The sequence below is a fragment of the Oryctolagus cuniculus genome, chromosome 14 (assembly GCF_051225735.1).
Source record: "Oryctolagus cuniculus isolate XC-2025 breed Fujian yellow rabbit chromosome 14, ASM5122573v1, whole genome shotgun sequence".
Lineage (NCBI taxonomy): Eukaryota > Metazoa > Chordata > Mammalia > Lagomorpha > Leporidae > Oryctolagus > Oryctolagus cuniculus.
The window spans coordinates 20450484-20476609 of record NC_142880.1 but is presented as its reverse complement, the minus strand read 5'-3'; the positions used below and the strand labels follow the sequence as shown (position 1 = coordinate 20476609).

The 26126-nt window shown below is 40.5% G+C and overlaps 1 long non-coding RNA gene across 3 annotated transcripts in view; it reads right to left on the bottom strand.

Moving 5' to 3' along the window:
- LOC149122254 (uncharacterized) overlaps window positions 1-22164 on the bottom strand; it is an 80209-nt gene extending 58045 nt beyond the window's left edge. For all 3 annotated transcript variants that reach the window (XR_016220545.1, XR_016220546.1, XR_016220547.1), the window contains exons 1-2: window positions 21890-22164; window positions 19774-19853 (exon numbers count right to left, since the gene is read on the bottom strand). This is a non-coding gene — a long non-coding RNA (uncharacterized LOC149122254). The remainder of the gene's footprint in view (window positions 1-19773; window positions 19854-21889) is intronic.
- Between the last annotated feature and the right edge of the window lie 3962 nt (window positions 22165-26126).

Sequence of the window (26126 nt, the reverse complement as noted above, 5' to 3'; positions counted from 1 at the left end):
TACCATCCATTCATCAGTTAGCTGAGCGTCACATTTAGCAACAGTTGCTTCTAGAAAGAATCTTTCAGTCTACAGAGGCTGTAAAGTCCAAGCGCCGTCTGCCCACGCCCATGAGCCCTGTCACTCCGCACAATGGGGTCACACCCTGTATTTTTCCAAGTGTGCATGCTCCTGCTCCATTCTTTCCTCAAACTTTGTCTCTGATAACATAAAGTGCTTCACATGTTTAGGTGTGTTACCAGGTGCATCCTGATCTCATCATTCTTTCTTTCACGCACTGAGTCGTGCTTCTTACTTAGGAGACAGATCCTGGCCCCTCCACTTACAAACTAGGTAAGATTGGGCAACATACACAGCTTCTGTAGGCTTGTTCAGTTTTCTCTTCTATAAAATTGAATAACGAAACTATCTATCTGTTATGTGGAATAAACGATTTCACAGACAGAAAATAAATAGAATACTGATAGACCCTGGTACTCAAAATAATATTCACTGTAATTGTTACAGATCCTATGCTATACATCATGAATACTAACTACACATAGTACAGTATAACAGCTATTTATATAGTATTTATATTGTGTTATTTATTTCAGTAATGTTGGTATGATTTAGAAGTTCAGTATGTGGGAAAATATACACAGGTTCTATGAAATACTATATCATTTTATAAAAGGGATGTGAGGGGCCGGTGCCGTGGCTCATTTAGTTAATCCTCCACCTGCGGCGCCAGCATCCCATATGGGCGCCAGGTTCTAGTCCCAGTTGCTCCTCTTCCAGTCCAGCTCTCTGCTGTGGCCCAGGAGGGAAATGGAGGATGGCCCAGGTGTTTGGGCCCTGCACCTGCATGGGAGACCAGGAAGAAGCACTTGGCTCCTGGCTTTAGATCAGCACAGCGCGCTGGCCATAGCGGCCATTTGGGGAGTGAACCAATGGAAGGAAGACCTTTCTCTCTGTCTCTCTCTCTCACTGTCTATAACTCTACCTGTCAAATAAAAAAAAAGGGGGGGGATGTGAACATCTGTAGATTTGTGTTTACTTTTCTAGGCCTCTAGAGAGTCCAGGAGTTCCCCAGGCCATATCACTTTTAATACCAAGTGCAAGTTTGGGGTTCCTATAAAACAGTGCAACCTTTTGACATCAACTGCAGGTCTGAGAGTCACTGCAACTATGCTCACTTCTAGCAACAACGCTGATTCCTGTTGGGCTTGGCAACTGACTACAAGGGCTCATAGAACTCTCCGAAAGCTGTTTTCTTTGCAGTGGTTGTTTATTGCCATGAAAAAGGCAAAGAAGAGGCATGTAGGGGAGATCTAGGAGAGCCACAGATGTGGAGCTTCCAGCTGCCTTCGCCAAGTGGAGTGGGGCCAACGCTATGTACTTCTCCAGAAGCGATGTGGGACAACACACATGGAGCATTGCCAACCAGGGAAGCTGACTTGGCATCCAGATCGTCCAGATTCTTCATTGTGGTTCAGTCACCTGCATGCTTGATGTTATCTCTGGTTCCTTCTGAGGTCAAGTTCATATCACATGGTCCAAGTTCCCCTTTATAGGTCACTTTGTTATAAGGGACTAACTGACATGGCCCAATGACTCCAGGTAAATAGACACTCTACCAGGCAGAACATCTCAAGGGATTAGAGTACCTCCCAGAAGTCAAGAGTAAAGGCCAAATCTCTTTGGGCAACATTAAGTCTTTCAATAAGTAGGTTTAGACCCCAGAAACTACTATTCTCAGGCTCAAGTTCTCTGATTTACAGCCCTGTGGACAAGTGTTGATGTAAAGCCACCCTGACTGCCAAGGGTCATTACCAATAACTTTATCTTCATTTGGTATTTCTGTCACATGGAAATCTGCTATGCTTCTATGACTTTCAAAGTCATTCCACTTTTATAAAATTGTATTTCCCTAATACCTAAAGATTACTGAATAATATGTAATAGTCAAATATCAATATGAATAGTCTTCATTTACTTAATGATATTTATTACTGGTATGATATGGCTAAAGCAGTATTCAATAGTAGACTTGGGCTAAAAACCCATTTGCTAAAACCCATTTTTTTAGGCTGTAGAGGGGGATATATATAGCCTATGGGATATGGGTCCTAAAATAGTTCAATATGGACAGTCATAGAGATGACACCAAAAGGAGAATTTCTTTTGGTATTACAAGTAAACTATTAAAGCCTCCATACCTCTACCTACTATGAGATCAAGTTTAGTTCGTGTTCCAATCAAAAAGTTTCTCACCTGACAATGGAAATGCCCCCACCATCTTTTTGCTCAGCATATTGATAAATAATGTCATTATACAGCATTGAGATCTTCAGTTAGAGAAAAACTGCAGAGCCCTGCACACAGAGAAGAAGCCAATGTCGGCTAAATTATATGTAATTTCAGAGACTGGTAGATGAAATCAAAGCTCTTTTTTATATCATTACTAAAGTTTTTTCTTAAAGTTAAAATATCCAATAAACACAAGAAGGGTATGAAAATCTGTCCTGGAATTGTCAAAAGGAAATTGATATGAGAAAGTAACATCACAGATAAGTGAGGAAGAGGATTAGACAATTTGTGGGGACACAGGACACAGCAGAGGAGTAACTGTACTGGGACACTTGTTTGAGTAGAAGACAGGCAATTCTCTTTACCATGCCTAGAGTTAATATTTCATTGTTCCCTTTACAATATATCTTTGGCTGAATATTTTTGTTAACAATAGGAGATCCATATCTCTGCAGGGTGGCTCACTCATTTATTGTTATTTATTGTTATTCCTAGATACGTTATTTATGAGGGTACCTCCAAATGTTTGTGGGAAGTAGAAATAACAGGTAAGTTTATTTAGGAGAAAAAAATTAATAGTCATGCACAGCTTTTTTGTAATATACACTTTCATGAACTTTTTGAAGATCTTTCATATGATTGAGCCATCTCAGATATACAGATATTGATCGAGACAGATTGTTGAGTGAGGAGACAACTTGGAACACTCACTTTATGCTAAATGAGATAACATTTATCTCTTAGGGAGTTCTTCACACAGCAGGCATTGCATAGGTGAAGCCTTTCACAATTGTTACTCAAAATTTGAAATACGGTTTTATTTTTTCTTGCATAAGAATAGCTGACATTATTTATTCCACAAATATTTTTGAGACCTTAGTAGTGTGTGTTTTCTTGGTGTTTTTGAGGAGGAAGATTTTTTTACACCCTTTCCTGGATCTTATCTGTGCCACATGCTTTCTGTCAATTGTCTCATATAATTATTCTAGAATGTAAGGTATGGGTTTGATTCTAGATGGAAAGCTGAGCCACACACTTCAAATTCTTAAGCCAAGATAGCAGCAGAAATAAGGCGTGGAGACCAGCCTCTCCAATTCAGAGCATAAGCCTCTACCCAAGGAATCAGCCACTTCCCTTTGCAATTCCTCCTCAAGCAGGTAACAGAGGCCTGTACCCATCTTGGGTTTTTTGGCATAACAATTACAGGGAAATGCTATGGTGTGAAATAAGGAAGCACCCTGCAAAAGTCTATGTCCATTACTGACACACTTTAATATTTAAGACACTAATTTGTTGAGCTAATTGAATGCCTATAGGGTAATATAGATGTATTATAATTTTTCAAAGATTAAATAATTAAATAACACTCTGGTATACACATAAACAGATGTAAACAAAAATCTGTCGAGTTGGGTGATACGTCAATAATTTTCCAGGATCATTTGACCATGAAGGCATGGCTCTTGAAATCCAGATTTCTCTCTGCAAACTCTTCAGTGTACAGATCAAAGCAACACAGAACACTAAATAACAAATCTCAGTAAGAATGGTAAATTCCTCTTTAAGTGAAAGAGTAATTAGTCCCTTTTTGTTTCTGGGACAAATTATGCCTCCACCATCACTGTTGAAGCCCAAACACCTAGGGGCCAAGAATGTAAGTGTGAAGATATGGACTCTAAAGAGGTGATTTAGTTAAGAAGAGGCCTTTAGTCTGGGACCCAATGCAAGCTACTTGCTGTCCATATAAGAAGAATTTTAGGGGCCCGCATTGTGGCACAGTGGGTAAAGCCACCTGTGATGCTATCATCCCACATGGGTGCTGGCTCATGTCTTGGCTGCTCCACTTCTGATCCCGTTTCCTATCAATGGCCTGAGAGAAGCAGTGGAATATGGTCTCCACCCACATGGGAGAGCTGGGTTGAGGTTCCTGACTCCCGGCTTCTGAGTGGCCCAGCCGTGGTTGTTATGACCATCTGGGGATGTCAGATTGTCGCTCCCCCTCTTCGTGGAGGAACGACACTAAGCCCTGCCTAGGCTTCATATCCGAGTCACGGCACCATTATGTCGCTCCCCGTCTTCATGGAGGAACGACACAGGACCCTGCGCTGTTCTTTCGTCTGCTCGGCCCTCCCCGGGTTTGCTGCTGGTTCTTCCCGGGTTGGCTACCGACCCTTCCACCTCCGTGGAAGGGCGGTGCCCCCTGCCACTTTCCCCACTTCCGCGGGGGAGCGGCACACCGCCGGCCGGCTCTCTCGGGGGCTGCACAGGTGTTCCCCTTAGATGTTCCTGGTGCATGCCGTCTCTCTCCTCCTTTATAGTCCTCCTCCGCCAATCCCAACTCGGCTGCCCACACGCCGAGTACGCTGCTCTCCTCCAATCAGGAGCGAGTCCTACAGTTTATTGGCTGAACTGGAGGCACCTGTGTAGAAGCTGTTTTCTTCTCTCCCAGCGCCATATTGTGGGAGAGCAGATGCATAGAATAAGTCTTAATTCCAGTAACTCAGTCTAGTCCGGGTTGCTCCCCACATCAGATGTAAGATCTCTCTTTGTTTCTCCCTCTCTCTAACTCTGACTTTCAAATAAACAAATACACCTTTAAAGAAATTAAAATGTAGTCATAAATTTTTATCAAAATGCAGAAAAATTAGTTCAAAAGTGCAACAGTATGTGCAACACCTTCACACAGCAACGGTTCAAAACTTTAGGCACAGAAGGAGCACCAGTCACAAAAATCTGGGCCACACAGTCAGTCAAGAGAATAGAAGTGAGGTGGGAAAGAAGATATGGGTTATCTGAGAGCGGAGAGCTGGTGCTGCACACAAAGTCAAGCTCAAGTGGCTAGTGTCCTCTTTAGGTAAAAAATAAATGGAGTTCTAGAATTTTCAGAAACTACAGGTGGAGCAGCTAGGTAAAACCTGAAGCACAAGGTCTGCATCACACTTGTCCCTCTTGTCTCCGGGGCATACTTAGCAAGTGCCTTCCTATAGGTAGTGCTCAAGAAACACTTGTTGAATAACTGGCACAAACCACAGACTAACGGATGTCAGAGCGTGTGCACCCTTGTGTTACTCACAGCCCCCAAGCACTGTGCTTGTCACAGGTCGGTGAATATTCAATGACAGGTTGCACTCATGGCTGTCATCAAGTATTGTTGTGAAGGATTAATTCTGAAAGGTTTTCACAGTGTCAGTCTGCTCATGGTCTGCTCTGAAATTATTTACAAGGTTTGTATACCCCATCTATTCTGTTATGGAGCTTTTCATTTCTGGTCTTCTCCTGGAAAGTTGCTTGTCAAAAAAAAATACCTTTCTGATTTTTTGTAAAGATTTATTTATTTATTTGAAAGGCAGAGTTACAAAGAGAGAAGGGGAGACAGAGAGATCTTCCATCTGCTGGAATTCCATCTGCTGGTTCACCTCCCCCAACCATGGCCATAACAGCCATCTGGGCCAGTCCAAAGCCGGGAGTCAGGGTATCCCATGAGGGTGTAGGGGTCCAAGCACTTGTGCTGTCCTTCATTTCTTTTCCCAGGTAATCAGCAGATCTGTATTGGAATTGGAGTAGCCAGGACACAAACAGGCACCCAGATGGCAGAGGTTTCACCTGCTATGCCACAACACTGGCCCCGCTGACTGGTTCTTTAATATGTAGGCATAAAATTACACTTTCTTTTAGTAAATATCATGGCTTTATACTCTGGGGTTTTATATGCTAAAGTTACAAGATTGAAACAATTTCCTGGATTGGAAAATAATGCCACTTGGAAAATGAAACCCAGAGCCTTGTATAAGCACCTCAGCCCCATGGCCAGTGTTTGGACAGTGCTACAAAGCTGAGGTTGAGTTATGTGCATGATTAACACTTGGACTGGATAGCTTCCTAGCATCTATTCAGCACATGAATGCTATTTGCTATAGAAGACTTACAGGATAGAGAGCTATTGGCAAGAGTAAAAGCACATTCCTACTGAAGAAGAAAAAAACAATTTAAAGAGAACATTCTATTGGTGTTAGAGCCGCAGTTTCGTTTAAATTAATTAAGCACACCACAGAGAAAATGTTAAAAGACACATGCATCCTGTTTCTACTCATTTACCAATTAATTGATAGATTTTAGTGCATTATGAAATTGGAAAATGAAAAGTCTGGCAAAATACTTAATGAAAACCTTTTTTAAAAAATAAGTAAATAATACTGTAAATATTTACAGCACGTTAGGAGAACATTGTCTTTTACTAAGAAACTGCTCAAACTTGGGACAGTTATTTTATAAAATATTTTCTAGTTTTTCTCTTTTTTTTTGCCAATGTTGTTATTTTATATTGTCTAAAACAATGCATTGTACTAGCTGAAGAATCTCTAAAGTGTCTTTCTCCTTCTAACATTTTAATATGCTCTGAATTATATATTCAATCCACATGTGTGATCATAGCCTGCCAAAAAGTCCCTACTTAAGATGCTTAACATTACTCCAATGGCATTATCCTTTAATTCTCTCCATCACCCTGATTTCTTCCCGGTGTCAGGATCTGTGAGAGGACTACCAGTGAGTCTGGAGGGGAGAGACGGATACATGTGGTCAGCTCCTCCCTGCTGCAGGTATCCCTTGCCACCCCCCACACACAGCATGGTAGGTCTTGCACAACTCCAGGTCAGGCATCACGCTCGGTGTGCAATGAGGCACAGCCAAGCCGCTTTGCAACAGGAAAACATGGGATCCACTGGCAAATCATCCCAGAAAGTCAAATGAACCTGCCAGTACGGGATAAGTGGCTCCAGAAGAAAAGACAGCACAAGTAACACTGTTGATTCTAATTACTAGTAGATGGACTGAAAAGAAACCAAAAGGAACTTCCCTTCAACTTTCACAACAAATGACCATGTTTTATAAATAAAAGGTTCTGATATAGTCATTGGTTCAGATTTGCTCCAGTTTGTGAGGCCTATTTCTTTTTTAAAAATATTTATTTGCCCATTTATTTATTTATAATTTTATTTGAAAGACTAAAGGAGAAACAGAGACATCTTCTATCTACTGGTTCACTCCCCATATATTCACAACAGCTGGGGCTGGACTAGACTGAAGCCAGGAGCCAGGAGCTTTTTCTAGGCCTCACACGCAGGTGCAGGGGGTACGAGCACTTGGCCCATCCTCCACTACTTTCCCAGGTGCATTAACAGGGAGCTGGCTTTGGACTGGCCCAGTGTTGGCTGTTATGGCCATGGTTGGGGGAGGTGAACCAGTGGATGGAACGCCAGCAGATGGAAGATCTCTCTCTCTCTGTCTCCCCCTCTCTCGTTGTAACTTTGCCTTTTGTGGGGAGCAACTCGGACTAGACTAAGTTACTGGAATTAAGACTTATTCTATGCATCTGCTCTCCCACAATATGGCGCTGGGAGAGGAGTAAATAACTTTTACACAGCTGCCTCTAGTTTGACCAATAACCTGCAGGAGCTGATCCCGCTCCTGATTGGAGGAGAGCAGCGTACTTGGCGTGTGGGTAGCAGAGTTGGGATTGGTGGAAGAGGACTATAAAGGAGGAGAGAGAGACCATGCACCAGGAACATCTATCTGAAGGAACATCTGAGCAGCCCCCGAGAGAGCCGGCTGGCGGTGTGCCACTCCCCCGCGGAAGTGGGGAAAGTGGCAGGGGGGACCGCCCTTCCACAGAGGTGGAAGGTTCGGCAGCCAACCTGGGAAGGACCAGCAGCAAACTCGGGAAGGGCCGAGCAGACAAAAGAACAGCGCAGGGTCTGGTGTCGTTCCTCCGTGAAGAGGGCGAGCGACAGCCTTTCAAATAAATAAATCTTTAAAAAAAGTCAGAAAGGTATTGTCTTGACAACCAGTTTTCCCTGAGAAGTGGAGCATCCAGATCTTCAACCGGCGACCATGGGATGCCAGTCACAGGCAGCAGCTGAACCCAGTGCGCCACAAAGCAAACCCCTATAAAACCTATTTCTAAGGCACATATGTAAATTCGCTCTTTCAGTCTCTCTCTCCCTCTCCCTCCTTCCCTCTCTTTTAATTTTTTTTTTTATTTGACAGATAGAGTTATACAGTGAGAGAGACAGAGAGAAAGGCCTTCCTTTCGTTGGTTCACCTCCCAAATGGCCGCTACGACCAGAACTACGCCAATCTGAAGCCAGGAGCCAGATGTTTCCTCCTGGTCTCCCATGTGGGTGCAGGGGCCCAAGCACTTGGGCCATCCTCCACTGCCTTCCTGGGCCACAGCAGAGAGCTGGACTGGAAGAGGAGCAACCAAGACTAGAACCTGGCACCCATATGGGATGCCAGCGCCGCAGGCGGAGGATTAACCAAGTGAGCCACGGCACTGGCCCTTAATTTTTATAAATATAGCTAAGCTGAACACATCATTGTGGGCACAAGCATGGAGGGCTTAGAAGAGAGAGCTGGTTAGTGTATGTGTGTTCTGAGTTGAATTCTGCCCCCTTCCCAATCCATCTAACCTCCAGTACCTCACAATGTGACAGAATCTGGAGACAAGGCCTTCAAAGGGGCAACTAAGGTAAAATGAGGCCAATAGTGTGGGATATATACTCCCCTCCAACACCTGTCCTTGTGGGAAACGACATTTAGAAACAGGCTCAGAGGGAAGACAGTGGGAGGACAAGGAGAGAAGACAGCCATGGACCAGCCAGGGAGGGAGGCCTGGGCTAGATACTTCCCTTGTGGCCCTCAGAAGGCATCAATCCTGCTAACACCCGGATCTTGGACTTGCAGAAATGTGAGAAATGAATTTCTGTTATTGAAGATGCCTAGGCCATGGCACCTTTTTATAGCCACCCTAGCAAACTAATGACAGGTCTTCAAAAAGAAAAAAAAATGAGCATTATGAAAAGCACTATGTGCGCATTTCAAACTTTTTTTGTACTGATGATAAACATCTTTGTTGAGGTTTTTTTTTTGCTTTATTATTACTCTATTTGAAAGCAGAGGGAGCAAAGAGGAAGAGGAGGAGGACAAGGAAGAAAAGAAGACAGAAGGAGAAGAGGAGGAGGAGAGGGAGAAAGAGAAGGGAGGGGTGGGAGTAGAAGGAGAGAGGAGGAGTCGGAGAGGGAGAGTGAGTAGAATGAGGAGAGATCCCAACTGCTGGTTTGCCCCAAATGTTCACAACAACCTGGGGTCAACCAGACCAAAGGCAGAAGCCAGTACTTGGTATGGATCTCCTGCATGGGTAGCAGAGACTCAAATATTCGAGCCATCACCTGCTGCCTCCCTGAATGCACACTAGTGGAAAGCTGGAGTGGAAAGGATCACTAACTCAGGCATTTCCAGTACGGGACGTGGGTGTCCCAATGAACAGTGTGATCACTGAGCCAGACGCATACCCCTAAACTTACCTATTAATTCCATTCCCCCACAAACATAAAGAATGTGTATTCATTTATTTCTATCTGCTTGAAAGTCAGAGAGAGGAAAGGAGTGGCGGGGGGAGAGAGAGAGAGAATGATGTTCTTCTGGTTCACTCCCCAAAATGCCAACAACATCCAAGACTGGGCCAATCTCAAACCAGGAGCTGGGAACGCCATCTGAGTTTCCCATGTGGATGCCAGCGGCCCTACAACATGAATCATCACTTGCTGCCTACCAGGATGCATTAGCAGGAAGCTGGATGGAAAGCTGAGGGTAGCTGGGACTCCAATCAGCAGTGGGATGATAGGATACTGGCATCCCAAGCCTGCACTACAACATCCACCCCTCCACAAACTTTTTGAAATTTTTGTTTGTGAGCAAACAAAATCTCCTCAAATCAGATGTACAATTTGGGACATGCTCAATTGGACTTGTCCCAAATGGTGGAGTTAGAAATGTGCCAGGGGATTCCAATACAATCCCATCAAGGTGGCATGTACCAGTGCCATCATTAGTCCAAGTGATCAATTTCAGTTCACAATTGATCACACTCATAGGTCTCAGAGTCAAAGGGATCACACAAACAAGACTAGTGTCTGCTAATACTAACTGATAGAATCAAAAAGGGAGAGAACAATCCAACATGGGAAGCGGGATACACAGCAGACTCATAGAATGACAGATGTCCTAAACAGCACTCTGGCCTCAGAATCAGCCCTTAAGGCATTTGAATCTGGCTAAAAAGCCCATGAGAGTATTTTAGGCATGGAAAACCTATACACTCTGGGAGAAAAAAAAAAAAGAAGACCTAAATGAAAGATCTCTACAAGTGAGATCCCAGTGGAGAGAACGAGGCCATCAAAGAAGGAGGTACCTTTCTCTGAAGGGAGCAGAGAACTTCCACTTTGACTACGACCTTGTCGGAATAAGATCGAAGTCGGCGAACTCAAAAGGCTTCCATAGCCTTGACAACTCATGACTAGAGCCTAGGGAGATTACTGACGCCAAAAACAAGAGTGTCAAATTGTTAAGTCAACAACAGGAGTCACTGTGTACTTACTCCTCATGTGGGATCTGTCCTTAATGTGTTGTCCAATGTGAAGTAATGCTATAACTAGTACTGAAACAGTATTTTACACTTTTACACTTTGTGTTTCTGTGTGGGTGCAAACTGATGAAATCTTTACTTAATATATACTGAATTGATCTTCTGTATATAAAAATAATTGAAAATGAATCTTGATGTGAATGGAATGGGAGAGGGAGCGGGAGATGGGAGGGGTGCAAGTGGGAGGGAAGTTATGGAGGGGGAAGCCATTGTAATCCATAAACTGTACTTTGGAAATTTATATTTACTAAATAAAAGTTAAAACAACAACAACAACAAAAATCTCCTCAAATCATGATGAGGGAACAAATCACAAGTTGAAAATACTGAAGTTGAAAACTGCATTTATTATCCCTATCTTACCCAACACCCCAGGCTAGCAACACAGTGTACTCTAGAGTACAGCTCTTCACCCGGTGATTGCCAGGCTGCCTGGGAGCCGCAGCCCTGCATCTGAAGACAGCATCATACTTCACATCATCGGCCTCCCTAGCAGAAGACCAAATTCAAACTTAGTAGAATTTCTACTGAATATATGTTGCCACGATACAATTATAAACTGGCAAAGAATGTATAAAACAAAAATCATTGCAAGTTGGGATGATCCGGATTGTCCATGAGATGCTACTATTTTCCCAGGTGATGTGGTCTCTACTAAATCATGGAGTCAAAGTAGTTTTCTGATGTAGAAAAAAATTCTACCTTCTCGTGCCTTTACTGAGCTGCTTTAGGGAATTTTCCAGCTAAGCATGTACATGATTGACCTTTGCACATTAGTTAGGCTCTGATTCTGGTTTAATAACCCTTTGGGAAAAAAAAAACCTAGTGATTTTAATTACAAAATAACTTAAAAGGAACAAATACCCACTAAAGTGACAAAACTCCCAGCACATCTTCTTCTAGAGAAATAACAAAATCAGGGGTGGTTACTGGGGAAGACTAAAGATGATCACAAATTCTTAACCACCCTATCATGCAGAAGTGAATGAGTGTGCTTCTTCACCTGCTGAATCTGTCTGGGTAACAGAATAGGACGGCAGTGACCCTGTGCTACTTCAAGCCCAAGCTCTAAGAGGACTAGTATCTCCCACTCCCTCCTCCTTGGAAACTAGTCATCATGTAAGAAATCAAACTACAGTTGGAAGTACTCCCTAGCAACACAGAATGACAGCAAGGCCAAATGGAGAAGCACTGAGCGACCAGACATGTGGAAAAGCCTTCTTCGCTCTTGGCACCACCATCATATAAAGCCAGGAGACGGAACAACCTCAGCCAGCAGCATGAACTAAAGTTACACAAATACGGTCCTGTCTTAGTCAGTTTGGGTTGTCTTAGCATAATACCATAAATTGGGCAATTTAAACAAGCATTCATTTCTTATAGTTCTGGAAAGTGGGAAGTCCCAGATCAAAGAGCTGAAAAACCCAGTGTCTGCTGACAGCTGCTTGCTGGTTAACAGACAGCTGTCTTCTCCTTGTACCTGCACTTGGCAGAGAGAGTGAGAAACAGGAGCGCAGATCTCACTCATGAGTGCTTTACCCTCAAGATACGATTACCCCCACTAAGGCCTCATCTCCAGACACCATTACTCCAGGCACTAGGTTTTATCGTATGAACTTTGGAGGGACCACACAAATTAAGTTCATAAAATATTCAAGTAAGTAATTCCAATCAATCCATTATTGTTTGAGGAACCTCAACAGAGACCCCTGGGCCCATGAGGTAAAGGTGAGTACCTCTCCTTGCTTGTGACCCTCAACTCATGAGCAAAATAAAATGATTGTTGTTTGAAGGTACTAAGTTTGGGACTAGTTAATTATGCAGGAAAAGCTAGCTGAAATAGTCATAAATGAGCTATTGAAGCTTTAAAAAGATCTATTTAGACACATGGTTTTTATGTCATGTATACTGAAAAATTTAGACAGTTTTGGATTACAGCAGAAAAAAGCACTGTTATATAAATGTTGACAGATTGTGAACTCCCAAGTAAGTGTAGAGTTTTATTTTGCTTGGTTTTACTCTTGGATCCTACAGTGGTAAATATAACATAAGTGGTGCTGTGTTCCTCTATTGGCATCACAGTTCTGCCATCAAATTAGGAAGCTCTGTCAAAGTTCATTAAGGGACCCCTTTGGTCATGACCACAACCCTTTGGTCCTCGAGGGCAGTTTAGATATGAGTGATCTTAACTCTTATTTTATGCAGTAGGGGGAAATCTTAGAGAGTTTAAACAACCTCCCCAATCCCATAGGACCAATAGTTGACTTGAGTAAGATCACAGGTTGCCTGATATCCAATGCAGTACATGCACTTTGCAACAATTCTTTGTTGATTTTATTTTTTATATTGGCAGATAAAAACTATATATTTACTGCATGTATAGCAAATTCATGCAATTATATACTTTTATATTTTGAAATACATACGCATATATATACATATATATATGACCAAAGCAGGCTAACATATGCACCATATTACAATTATCATTTTTGTGATAAGAGGTAGGTATTGTGGTACATTGGTTAAATTGTTGCTTGGAATGCATGCACCTCATATTGAGTCCTAGCTACTCTGTTCCAATCCAGCTACCTGATAATGGCACTGGGAAGGAAGCTGATGGTGGCCCAGGTACTCGGGCCACCATCATCCATGTGGGAGACTCGGATGGAGTTTTACATTTTCAGCTTGGGTCTGGCCCAGCTACTGCTGCTTCAGGCATTTGGGGAACAAGCCAGCATATGGAAGAACTCTCTCTCTCTCCCCCTATCTATTTCTGTCTCTTTGTCTCCTTATCTCTCTGTTACTCTGCCTTTCAAGTTAATCAATAAAATGTTTTTAGGAAAAAAATTCTCTTTTTTTCAAGACCACAATGTACATTTTTAAAAATTTATTTTTATTTATTTGAAAAGCAGAGGGATAGAGGGAAGGAGGGAGGGGAAAGGGAGAGGGAGAGGGAAAGAGGAAAGGAGGGAGAGAGGGAGAGAGGGAGAGAGAGAATGAACCATCCAACTGCTAGTTTATTCCCTAAATGGCAACAACAGACAAATAGCCAGGCAAATAGGCCAGACCAAAGCCAGCAGCCTGTAGCTCCATCTGAGTCTATCACATGTGTAGAAGTAGTATCTACTGCTTTCCTAGGTGCATTATCAGGATGCTGGATTAGAAGCAGAGCCGCCAGGACCCAGATAGGCAGTCCAATATGGGGTGCCCAGGTTACAAGTGGAACCTTAATCCTCTGCACTACAACAACAGCAACAAGAATACAATGAATTAACTGTAGTCACCATTATACTGTATTCTTGTAAAATGCAATAATATTTTAACAGAACTTCAGGATTATTAAAGATGATCATTTTAGTAATTCCTATATTTTGAAGGTCAAAAAATTCAACCCTAGCATCTACCAAAATTTTCATCTTTGTTCCACAAATAGATAGATAGATAGTAGATAGGTAGGTAGATAGACATTTCAGTATATACTTATTACTACTTTAACTTTTTATGTGTATGTATATAATCCAATGATAAGCATTCCAGTTGTTCTAATGATATGGACATTATGTCTTTGTCTATTATATAAGCATTATGAGGTAGAATACAAACCAAAGAGTAATCCTGGAAAGCGTTAGATTGAATGGAGATTAGTAGCTTATTAATACAATAAACCCTAGCTATATCTGGCATTACTGAATGGGGCAGATCTTTTTCATCTGTTTAAAGCCAACCTGCAGAGGAAGCGGCCATATGTGACCAGAGATCGTGTCTTCCAATGTGTGCCACTGACTGGTGCTCAGTCAACACATACCATACTGTGATGTAAGCTAGTGGGACCTCTGCACAGACACACTGAAATTATTCCCATATTATAGTGAACACAAAAGAATAAAAATCCTATTAAACACAGATTAAGTTAATTGTTGTATAACTCCCTCTTTGGAAAATGAAGCTGATCTTTTGCCCCAAATATTAAACATAACACTGATGTTACAGCAAATATAGAGATAATGCTCTCCTCTCTTTCTTGGCTCACTCCTGTCCTGGTAATGAGGCAAACACATGACAGCTGTGGCCGGTGCCTGTGGATAGCAGAGACCACCAACTAGATTTGGAGTCAGATTCTCTATCCAGTTGGCTACACCATCTTTCCCACAAAACCTTTCAGAGTGATCTTTACTCAAAAAGACCTCAGTGCAAGCTCATCTAGGGTTTCATGTCGCAAAGGGCTTGGACGGCAAACATGTTTGTGTTCCTCAGTAATTATATTTGACTGAAAACACATTTGCAACCAGCTCTGTACTCAGAGTGGGAACTCCCCAGGGCCAGAGTGAATACCACCTTGAGACTGGTCAATTCACACAGGGCTGGACAGCAGCCTGCGTTTATACGCATCTGCCCTTTTCTGATGAAGTTCATATATTTGTTCATGGACGCGACAACTTTCACTAAATGGACACTTTCACTAAATGACTTTTTTCTAAGTTACATATGAATGTTCTGTATCAAAAGCTATCCAGTAAAGCTGAGTGTTAACTCAGACCTAGGTGAATTTTCAGAGAATGATTAAAATGAGACAAGTATACTTCCAGTAGGAATTAAGCATTGCCTCTCTCCCTTAAGCAGTGAAATGTTTTGTTGATATTTGCTATAACTGGAGTAGAGGAAAGGAAGTTAAAAGCAAGCAGGAAACAGAAAATGAGAGAACAAAAGAAAAGGAAACAAGACAGAAAATTTATGAATTAGGGCTAGAAACACAACACGCTCTTAGAATTTAACTATGCTCATCTACCCCTTGTCAGCGGCTTCCTTGCTGCCAAACATTTGCCCATCTGATTTTTTTTGTAAAGTGTAATTGGTAGAACAACACAATAGGAGGTTCTGGACAGATGAGGCCATTTTTTTTTTCTTCTTATCTAAATTCATACTCAATGTTCTAACAGCTGTGCTCATACAAATTAATCAAACAAATAATGGCCTTCTAATCTTGTATTTTTTTTTTTTTTTTTCAGACATGGGATGGAAGGTTGCTTGCTAGGAACCAGTCACAGATTTTAAAAAATCCACAAATGTTAGCACAGGAAAAAATTCTGAATGCTTTTACTAACAATGCCTCTTCATAAACTGGAAAATAGCGAACTGGGATAGCAAACTAACATCTCTTTTTCAAATTATTGACATTTTCACTGGAGAATCTTTCCTTTTATGTGGAATTACATCCTTTGTTCTTTGGTAGCTGTTGACAGAGAAACTGATATGGGTAAAAACTGCAGGTATTTCATAAACAAACTTGAGGGTCTGTTAGTCATGAGCAAAGAATGTAGGGATTTTTCTAAATCTACAAGGACTGATTTCTGTATAGTATTAGTGTTTACGTTCCAGTCTCTGGGTTTCTAGGCTTTTGGACAAATGAGACCAAGCAGAGAGGCAGTGGAGGGGCTGCGCATCTTCAGTGATCTTCATGCATCTTTCTAGTAGCTGGGCCCTGGCAGTCAGGGATCAACACTTAGCCAGATGCCGTTTCCTGCACCACTTTTCAACCCATTCACAGTCTTTCTCACCTCTGTATCTTCTCATTCCCATTGTATTTTTATAAAAATCCTATCAGTCTTCATGGGCTATCAGAAAAACAACTTTTCTACTTCATTATAAAAGAAATAATTGCTTCCTTCTCTTAATTCTTATAACAGTCTGTTGCAATCATTTTCAATCATCTTAAAAATTTTTTAAGTGTTTCAAATGATATGCCAAAAAAATTCAAAAGAAAATTAAAATTTCAAGAAGAAAGGTAAGTCCAGAAGCCAAAAATCAAAAAATTGATATATATAAAGATATTAAACTTCTATCTGGAAAATGTATGGTAACATAAAGGACAAGGTATTATTATTTATTTTTATTGAGCATAAAAGTGATCAAGAAACCTGACTAATGCAATATAAAACTATGCAAAAATGTGAAAAGGTAGTTTACATGAAAAGTTCATGTGACAAACAAAATGTGAAGTATACTTAAAAGGGCACATATCCACATAATGTTCTGTGTCTACTTTTATGTGGAGCACTAAACAGTAAGTTAACCCTAATTCTCTTTGTTGGCAAGGACTAAGAAGGTAAAGGAGATTTTATTTTCATTTTATACCTTTCTCAAATGATTAATTTTTTAAAATCAGGATTAATTTATTCTTTAAATGCACCAGAGATTATCTGATGTGAAATTATGGGCTATTTTTCTGTTATTCTTTATAATTTTCTATATTAAAAATGTTTTAAGGCAAAAATAAATCCTCCTTAAAGAACTTAAATCATAAATCCCAAAAATATGGTCTATGAGTGTGATACTTTTACTTTATCTTTTAAACATAACCCAGTCTTTTCAGTTTAAACTTTCATAAGTTAAAAATATATTATGTGATTCTATAAGCAAAAGGAAGCATTTAAAATTGCATGTATAGTCAGCTCACAAGTAAAAGGAATGTTAAGAAATACCAGAGGACTATATATAAAGAAATGTTTTTTACATTGGAGTAGTATCATTTGCTTCAATGATTATTACCATGAAATATGAAAAAGGTGGTTAATGTGTTCATACAATTTTATTGGGATGACTAAATTGAAACCAATTCCTAATAAGAAAATCAATCAATGAAGAGAATAAGGTTGTTTTGATGATCACAAAAATTGGAATCAGACATTATTTAATGATGGGTAGGATCTCATACAAACCTCAACATCCATGAAATCTAAACCAAACATCTGTGGTTTAAAACAAACTTTGAATTACCCTCCTAGAATTTTTATGCTTCAGGAAATGAACTTTCACATTTTTTTAATATTTTTGCTCTTCAGATGAACTTTTGGTCAGTCTTGTACTTTCCATCATTGCTGGGTCATCTCTGTTTACTTCCCCACAATACCATAAGGTCCTTGAGGAAATCAGCACAGAATCTTTGGAAGCATGAGCTTGGGAGCCTTTTCCAGGTTTGAATCCTGATGCCTTCATTTTCTAGAAGTGATGCAACCATGATCCGGTTGCTTAACCTCCCTCACCCTCTGAGCCTCTCGTGCAAATGGAAGGATGTAAAACACTTCTCCCAAAGATTTTGAAAGCACTAAATGAAATGATATGTTGGCAAAAATACAATTGTAATGAAAAAAATGTACATACTCAAAAAATCAAATTTTACCTTTAAATATATTGACAATTCCCCAAAGTATTACTCAAATTATTAACACAGTAATCATTTAATTAATATCCGCCACATAACAGAATTAGGTGATTGTGGAAAACTTGCATCGCCTCTACATTCAAGAAAGGAAAAGTAGAACTATCTGGGATTAAAACCAATCAATTAACTTATCCCTTTAAAACACTCTATTCCAAAAATTGCTTTGCAATTTGAATAGCTGGCTGAAATTTGAATGAGAAAGAAAAGATAACTTTTCTGCAAACTTGAAATGAAATCCAGAAATGCTAGCCAAGTACAACAGCTGTCAATGAATTTGCCATTCATAGCGATGTATATAATAAAATGAAAAAAAGAGTGATTTTTTTTTCTTTATGAAAGCATTTGGCTATAAGACCTGCATTAAAGTTGGCAATGGATAATTGAGACTCTGAAAAAAAAAGTAATGGTGGGTTGAGAAAATAAAGAAGGAGCAGACTTGATGAGGTGGGAGTCCCAACATTGTTCACAGTGATTGTCTCAGTGCCCGGGTTCTCTGAAGCCAAAGCCAGACACGTGCATGTAGGAAGCACCGGACAGAGTAGAAGCAACCAATGCCCTATACGCTAAATGATCTTTTATTGTTTTCTCAAAAATTCTCCACTTTTAACAGTTTCTAGAGTGATGAAAATTGTTAAACAGTGCTCACAAACACATCCAAAAAAACACATGTGACTATTATTTGAAGTACAGAAAGGACAGCCTTCACTAAATAGAATTCCTGAACTGAAAACATTGCATTCACACATAAATTATTTAAATAAAAGTTAATTCCTATTTTCTAAACTAAAAGAAAATGACTATCAGAGTGTGCTTATTCTTGAAAAATAATCAATTTGGATGTCCTGCAATCTAAACTTTTAGTATCTTTTATTGTTTTAATGTGACAAAGTTTACAGAATTTTAGACTGATTGTCAGGAGGGTGGCTATATATAAGCTTACTCCCTAATCATTCTATGATCGAACATTTAGCATGGTTGCCTTTTCCTAATTTATCAATCAGGTATCATGGCAACTTCTCTTTGGAATTTCAGCTATTCTATTTGCTAGTAGATCAGTGTAGATAAGTTCCTTTAATTTATCATTAAACAACAGAATTAAATATGTGCCAATAACTTGAAGACTCTTCGAGGACTATTAGTTTTAGAAGAAAGAAACTAAGTTCACTAAGAGAAGTGAATCCTGCATAGCTACAAGTGATGTGTGAAGAACACACACCACAATCAGCTGTTTCCAAGTTTCATGTCATATCTCCCCTACCATATAATATTATTGAATGTTTGAGTTAATCCTTTCAATTCTTTTAAGACCAAGGCTGTGGGTGGAAAGCAGGTACATGTGATTCCAATGGAAGGCCCCCTACAAGATAGAATGCTGAGTATATCAGAGCCTGCATTGGTTCTTTCCCTCTTGAATTTTGGGAACACAAGGCAACACTTCTAATGAGACTAACTCAGCTTTCATAACCCACCTGGCCTTATAAGGTTGTCGAAGGCAGCCTCTGCCTCTAGGCGGAGAAGAGCTCCTCAATAAATTGGGATGGAACCGTAGAGGCAGCTTGCTCTCATTTAGGGTCATGAAACCCTTGTCCCAAGCAGGAAACCATCAACAAAACAAGAGAGACACAGAGAAAGACGACAGAAAGAGAGAGACTGACTTTCAACTAGTGTTGCAGAATTTGTGTTCAAAGCACTACAAGTTGAAAGAATCAAGAAGAATCCTTACATCATCTTTTGAGATCCTTGGGAAGAAAACATCAAAAGAATGACTGTTTCTTACCTCCTCGATGCCACTAAGCCTTCAAGCCGCTCCTTCCACAGCACTATGGTCTGGTCGGTGAGTCAGAAGTAGACTGTGAGCTAAAATTGGAAAGGACAAGATAGATCGTCAAAAAAGCACCATCTGGAATAATTACAACAATGGGGATTTTCTAACAGAGAAGAAAAACTAGGAGACAGAAGTAATAAAGAAAGAAAATGCCAGCATGTGACTGAAGAAATTTTGGCTGTGGTACTGGTTGCTTTCATTCAATATACATACATTTCTAGAGATTTAAATTTTGGAAAATATACTTAACAAAACACAATCTTATTTGTTAATCTAGGATGTCAATATAGAACTATCAAAATTTAACTAATGCATAAAAGCTTTAAAGTATTAATAAGAACAAACATTTAAATACAACTTTTCATGACTCTGATGCAACTTCTACACCAGGAATCCCCTTCCAACACAGCACAAAAAACAAACAAACAAACAAACAAAAAAAAACAAACTCTCCTTCTTTATCATTAGATAGGTTGGTTTTTCTCAGAGAAAGCACTTTTATCTTTATAAAATATTTAATCTTTTCAGATTTATGACGTTTGATAAGTAATTGTAGCAAAATATACCAAATGAAAAAGGCATATATCCTCCAATTTAAAGCTCAATATGGAAAAAGCTTAGAAGTGCTCATCCTGCCCTTACAGGAAAAATTTGGAAGAACTAAAACTTAGTGACATTCTTAAACCTGTGAAAGGGCTGAGGTGTCAGTGTAACCTCTCGGAAATCTGGAGAAACTCCCAGCAGAAGCTGCTTCTGGAGCCATAAATTTGTAGGAAAATATCAGCGGTGATTTTGTTGAATTTGTAGAGGTTGAATGTAGACTATAATGACAACAAGAAACTATTGAAGACATAGTCTTAGAGTGGGGTTTAGTAACCTCACTGAATTCTCATAGATCTAAGATCTTCACATGGCTCTCATAAGGTGAAGGGTGGCGGATTAATAGTAAGAGCACTGACAGCCTTCTCCACAGTGAAGGTCTACTCTCAGGAAGAAAAGACGTTGCAGGAGCCCTGTCTCAGCTGGAGAAGAGCATTCATGCCACTTAAGCCCACTTGAGCCTTCCTCCCACATAGAAGGAATTAAAAACCACAGTCAACAAGGACCAGGGCTTCAAAGAAGCAGGTTGGGAATGATGCAGCCAGAGAAGGAAGATAAAGCCGTCACTGGCGACATGCTTCTGAAGTTCACAGATGCAAAACACAAGAAACACAGAAAGGCTGAGATAATTATGCACCGCTCCCCTTTCCCTCTTCTATCACTCCAACAGGGTTCTGGTAAAATGATAGTGGATCATAGCTGGTGGAGCATCTAGGTGCAGCCTCTATCCAGGGGGGAGAAAACTTAGGGAAGACCCAAGTTCAAGACAGCAGAGTAAAACAAGGACACCAAGGAATTTAGAGTACCTGGAACTCACAACCATTCAACTGGCGGCCAAGACTGACATTTCCAATTTAATGCATTTTCTATTATCTGATACCACATACTTCTCAACAAAAAATTACAGAGAATGCCAAAAAGTGAGAAAAAATAACGCACTCTGAAGACACAAAGTGATGAAAAACCAGAATAAGGCATGAAACACATCTCAGTCATCAGATCTAGAATTTTAAATGACGGTGACAAACATAATACAGATCCTAATGGGAAAATATGCAAAGTGTGTGAATAAATGGTTAATGTAAGCAAAGATAAGAATACTCTAAGAAACATTCAAAGTATTGTGCCATAAACTGAAACAGTATAAAAACATAAACAAACAAACGAACAAACAGGCCTAGGGGTGGGCACACAGTGGAAGTTGGCCAAAGGGCTTAGGTCCCTGCACCTGTGTGTGAGACCCAGTGGAAGCTCCTGACTCTTGGCTCTGGATTGGCTCAGCTCCGGCCATTGGGGCCATTTGGGGAGTGAACCAGCAGAAGGAAGGCCTTTCTCTCTGTCTCTCCCTCTCATCATCTGGAATTCTACCTCTCAAATAAATAAATATATCTTAAAAAATAAACAAAACCAGACCCAGTGCCTAGCAGTTAAGAATCCAGTTAGGAAACTGTGTCCCACATTGGAATACCTGATGGGATCCGAAGCTCTAGGTCCTGAATCCAGCCTCCTACTGATGCAGACCCCAGAGTCCTTGGCTGAAGTGATTGAGCTGATTCCACCCACATGGAGGACCTGGATTAAATTCCCAGCACCTGGCTTCAGTCCCGCTGGCTGTTGCTGCCATCTGAGGAGTGAACCAGGGAATGGATCTCTCTATCTCTGTCTCTCAAATAAATATACAAGCAAATAAATAAAGAAAACAATTTTTTAAAAGGTTCGTTTATTTTTGAAAGGCAGAGTGACAGAGAGGCAGAGGCAGAGAGAAAGAGAAAGGGGGGGGGTAGAGAGAAAGGTCTTCCATCTGCTAATTCACTCCCCAGATGGCCACACTGGCCGCAGCTGTGCCGATCCAAAGCCAGGAACCAGTAGCTTATTCCAGGTCTCCCACATGAAGTGCAGGGGCCCAAGGACTTGGACCATCTTCTACTGCTTTTCCTGGCCCTTGCAGAGAGCTGGATCGGAAGTGGAGCAGCAAGGACTGAAACCACTGACCATCTGGGATGCCGGCACTGCAGGCGGTGGCCTTACCCGTTACCCCACAAATTTTAAGAGACCTCTTAAAGAGTGTGTTCCAGGAATTTAAACATGTCAGTGCACTCTTTTTACAGTATTAACTTAGGAAAAACAAGATGCCTTTCAAGATTTTTTAAAATTAGGAAACAAAAAGAAGTCTGAAGGAGAAAAGTCATGACTATCAGGTGAATGCCTAATGATTTCCGATCTACACTATCACAAACTGCACTTGTTTGAGGAATCATTGAGCAGGTGTATTTTTGTGGAGGAGGACTCTCTGGTGAAGTTTTTCTGGAGGATTTTCCTGCCAATGCTTTGGCTGACCTTCTCAAAGATGCTCATAGTAAGAAGATATCATTGTTCTTTGTCCCTCCAGGAATTTTGACACACAAAATGTCTTGAGCATCCCCCCAAAAATTGTTACCATGACCTTTTCTCTTGACCTGCCCACTCTGCCATAACTGGACTATTTCCACCTCTTGGTAGCCGTTATGTTGATTGTGCTTTGTCTTCAGGGTCATCCTGGTAAAGCTATGTTTTAGCTGCTGTAATAATTCTTTTGGAGAAATACTTCACATTCTTGGTCCCACATGCTTACAGTTTTCACTGAAAGCTCTGTCTTGTCAGCAGCTAGTCTGGGTGCAACAGTTTAAGGCATCCATCAAGCAGAAAACTTGCTCCACTATAATTTCTCAGTCGGCACTGTGTAAGTTGCACAAACTGAAATGTCCATGGCATTGGCTGTTGTTTCTACTATTAATCATCATGCCTGTTCAGTTAAGGTATAAACAAAATTCATTTTGTTCCCTTAAATTAATGTGGATCAATGCAGACTTCATCTTCCTTTTTTATTTTTTATGTATTTATTTTTTTGACAGGCAGAGTTAGACAGTGAGAAAGAGAGACAGAAAGAAAGGTCTTCCTTTTTACGTTGGTTCACCCCCATAAGTGGCCGCTACAGCCAGTGTGCCGCGCTGATCTGAAGCCAGGAGCCAGGTGCTTCCTCCTAGTCTCCCATGCGGGTACAGGGCCCAAGGACCTGGGCCGTCCTCCACTGCACTCCCGAGCCACAGCAGAGAGCTGGACTGGAAGAGGAGCAACTGGGACAGAATCCGGCACCCCGACTGGGACTAGAACCCGGGGTTCCAGCAGCGCAGGCAGAGGTTTAGCCTAGTGAGCTGCAGCACCGGCCAATGCAGGCTTCATCTTCAACATTGTCTTGTCCCTTCTTAAAATCAGCTGTGGGGCCAACGCCATGGCTCACTTGGTTAATCCTCTGCCTTGCGGTGCCGGCATCCCATATGGGCGCCGGGTTCTAGTCCCGGTTGCTCCTCTTCCAGTCCAGCTCTCTGCTGTGGCCCAGGAGGGCAGTGGAGGATGGCCCAAGTGCTTGGGTGCCTGCACTTGCATGGGAGACCAGGAAGAAACACCTGGCTCCTGGCTTCGGCTCAGCGCAGTGCCGGCCGTAGCAGCCATTTGGGGGGTGAACTAAAGGAGGGAAGACCTTTCTCTGTGTCTCTCTCTCACTGTCTGTAACTCTACCTGTCAAATAAAAAAAAAAAAAAGAAAATCAGCTGTCATATTTGTAAACTGCTAATTTCTTTGGTGCATTTTCCTCATAAATTTTTCATAAAGCATTTATGATTTCATCATTCTTACACCCACACTTCACCATAAATTGTATGTTCTTGCATCAATTTCAGCCGAATTCAGGGTACTCTGCTAGGAGTTATCTTTCTTATACATACTCCCTCCTCAAAGTAGACTTTGTTTAGACATGCTACAACAAGTTAGCACAAGTTTATTTTGGTGCCAAACCATGTTGAAATCCATGCACAGCTTTTTCATAATATGTATTTCTTCATGACCTTTTTGAACACCTCTCATAATTTCCTGTTGTTCATAAGTCACTTGGTTTATGGTGTCACAGCAACTAAACAGACTGAGATACTTGATATCTAGGGCAACTCATCTGCCATTGTCAGTTTGTTAAGATAAAAGAGCTCCTTTCATTCCCTCAACTGGATACAGGCATAAATGGAAGTTGGGTAATTTGATGTCACCTGCCATGGATCTTGCCCACTCCTCCTTAATCCTTCTCAGTGGTATTCTAAGTCCTCAGTCCAACAGAGCATGACTTCAGTCTGCACTGCTCTGTTTTTTTCTTTTGTTGTTGTTATGTGACAAGGTATCTAAGAAAATTAATGGAAAACAGAATGCAAACACATTTTCACCTTGGAGCAAAATTTTTTGAAATTCATTTACATGAGGAGGTCTTCAATGTGTGTTATGAAAACTCTTGATGTGAACTTCAGAATTTTTTCATAAAAATAAACAAATTTTAAGTCCTCTTTTATTTATTTATTTTTTGACAAACCTTTTAAACATCTATATTAGTTTCCTAGGTCTGCTATGGTAAAGTAATGCAACTGGGATGATATAAGAGAAACCAATTGCCTCACAGTTCTTCAAGACAAAATTGCAATAGCAATGTATCAACAGGGTCAAACACTCTCTAAAAAGTCCAAGGGAAGATCCTTCCTTGAATCTTAACTTCTACCTGAGAGTGTTTAGAGCTCCTTGGCTTGTAGCCGTGTCATTCCAACATCTTCCCCAGTCTACACATGCCTTTTCCTTGTCTGTCTGACTCTATTCAAATTTCCCTCCTCCAAGAAAGATGCCACCAGGTTTGGCCCCGCCCTAATCCAATCTGACCTCACTTTAAATTGATTGCATCAGCAAAGATCTTACTGCCAATTAGGTTCACATTCTGGGGTTGAAATAGACATGAATTTTGGGATGGCAATATTGAGTTCAGTACAGATAGCATCCAGCCCTGGCATCATTAGATGGTGACCTCGATCAAGGTTACTACATTTTCTCTTCTGAATACCTATCAGGCCTCCAAATGAGTCATTTTGTTTTGTTTTGTCAGTTACAGCTGCACTTTCTTTTCCAGTCTTTGGATGGATTTCTCTAAAGGAAAACCACTATAACATATGCAACACTTCAGTTTTACAGTGTTCCAGGTGGCTGAAACATGCAAAGACAATAACATATATCTTTTACACATAGAAAATATATCTATATCATTTTACTAATTCATGATATAGCCTAAAGGTACATGAACATAAATAACTATAATTTCAGTTTCAATTATTCTGTGGGTTTGTGAACATGACTGTGGTATAAAATATTTTTTCCTCCAAAGCAAAAAAGCTCCAGAAAAGTGAGATCAACAAAATCTGCTTTTTTTTCCAGATGGTAAGTCAATAAGGCAATTTTAACATCTGATGAAATAACCAAAACTTAAAATGTTTAAAAAATTGGGATGATGAACCTAATGCTCCATGAAAGATAATACTCAACTTCTTTGTAGCTGAGAAAATTATTATTTTCCTTAAGGAAGAAATACATAAAATTTCTAAAAACCAGTGAAAAAGTCTGTAACTAAAAGTGACTTCATGTAATTAAAAATATATTTTAAGGAATCAAATAAATTAACATATAGAAATTGCTTCCAAGAAAGATGTTGAAATAGAAAAGGCATTGCATTAAATACTTACAGAATAAAAGGATAAATAAGTGGAGATTTATGGTCAATTTAGGTAGTGTTCACAAGCATTTTAATTATTTGGCTTTATCCCTTCTTCTGCCTTTAAAATGATATTTTTGTCTTGCTTCTTTTTGGT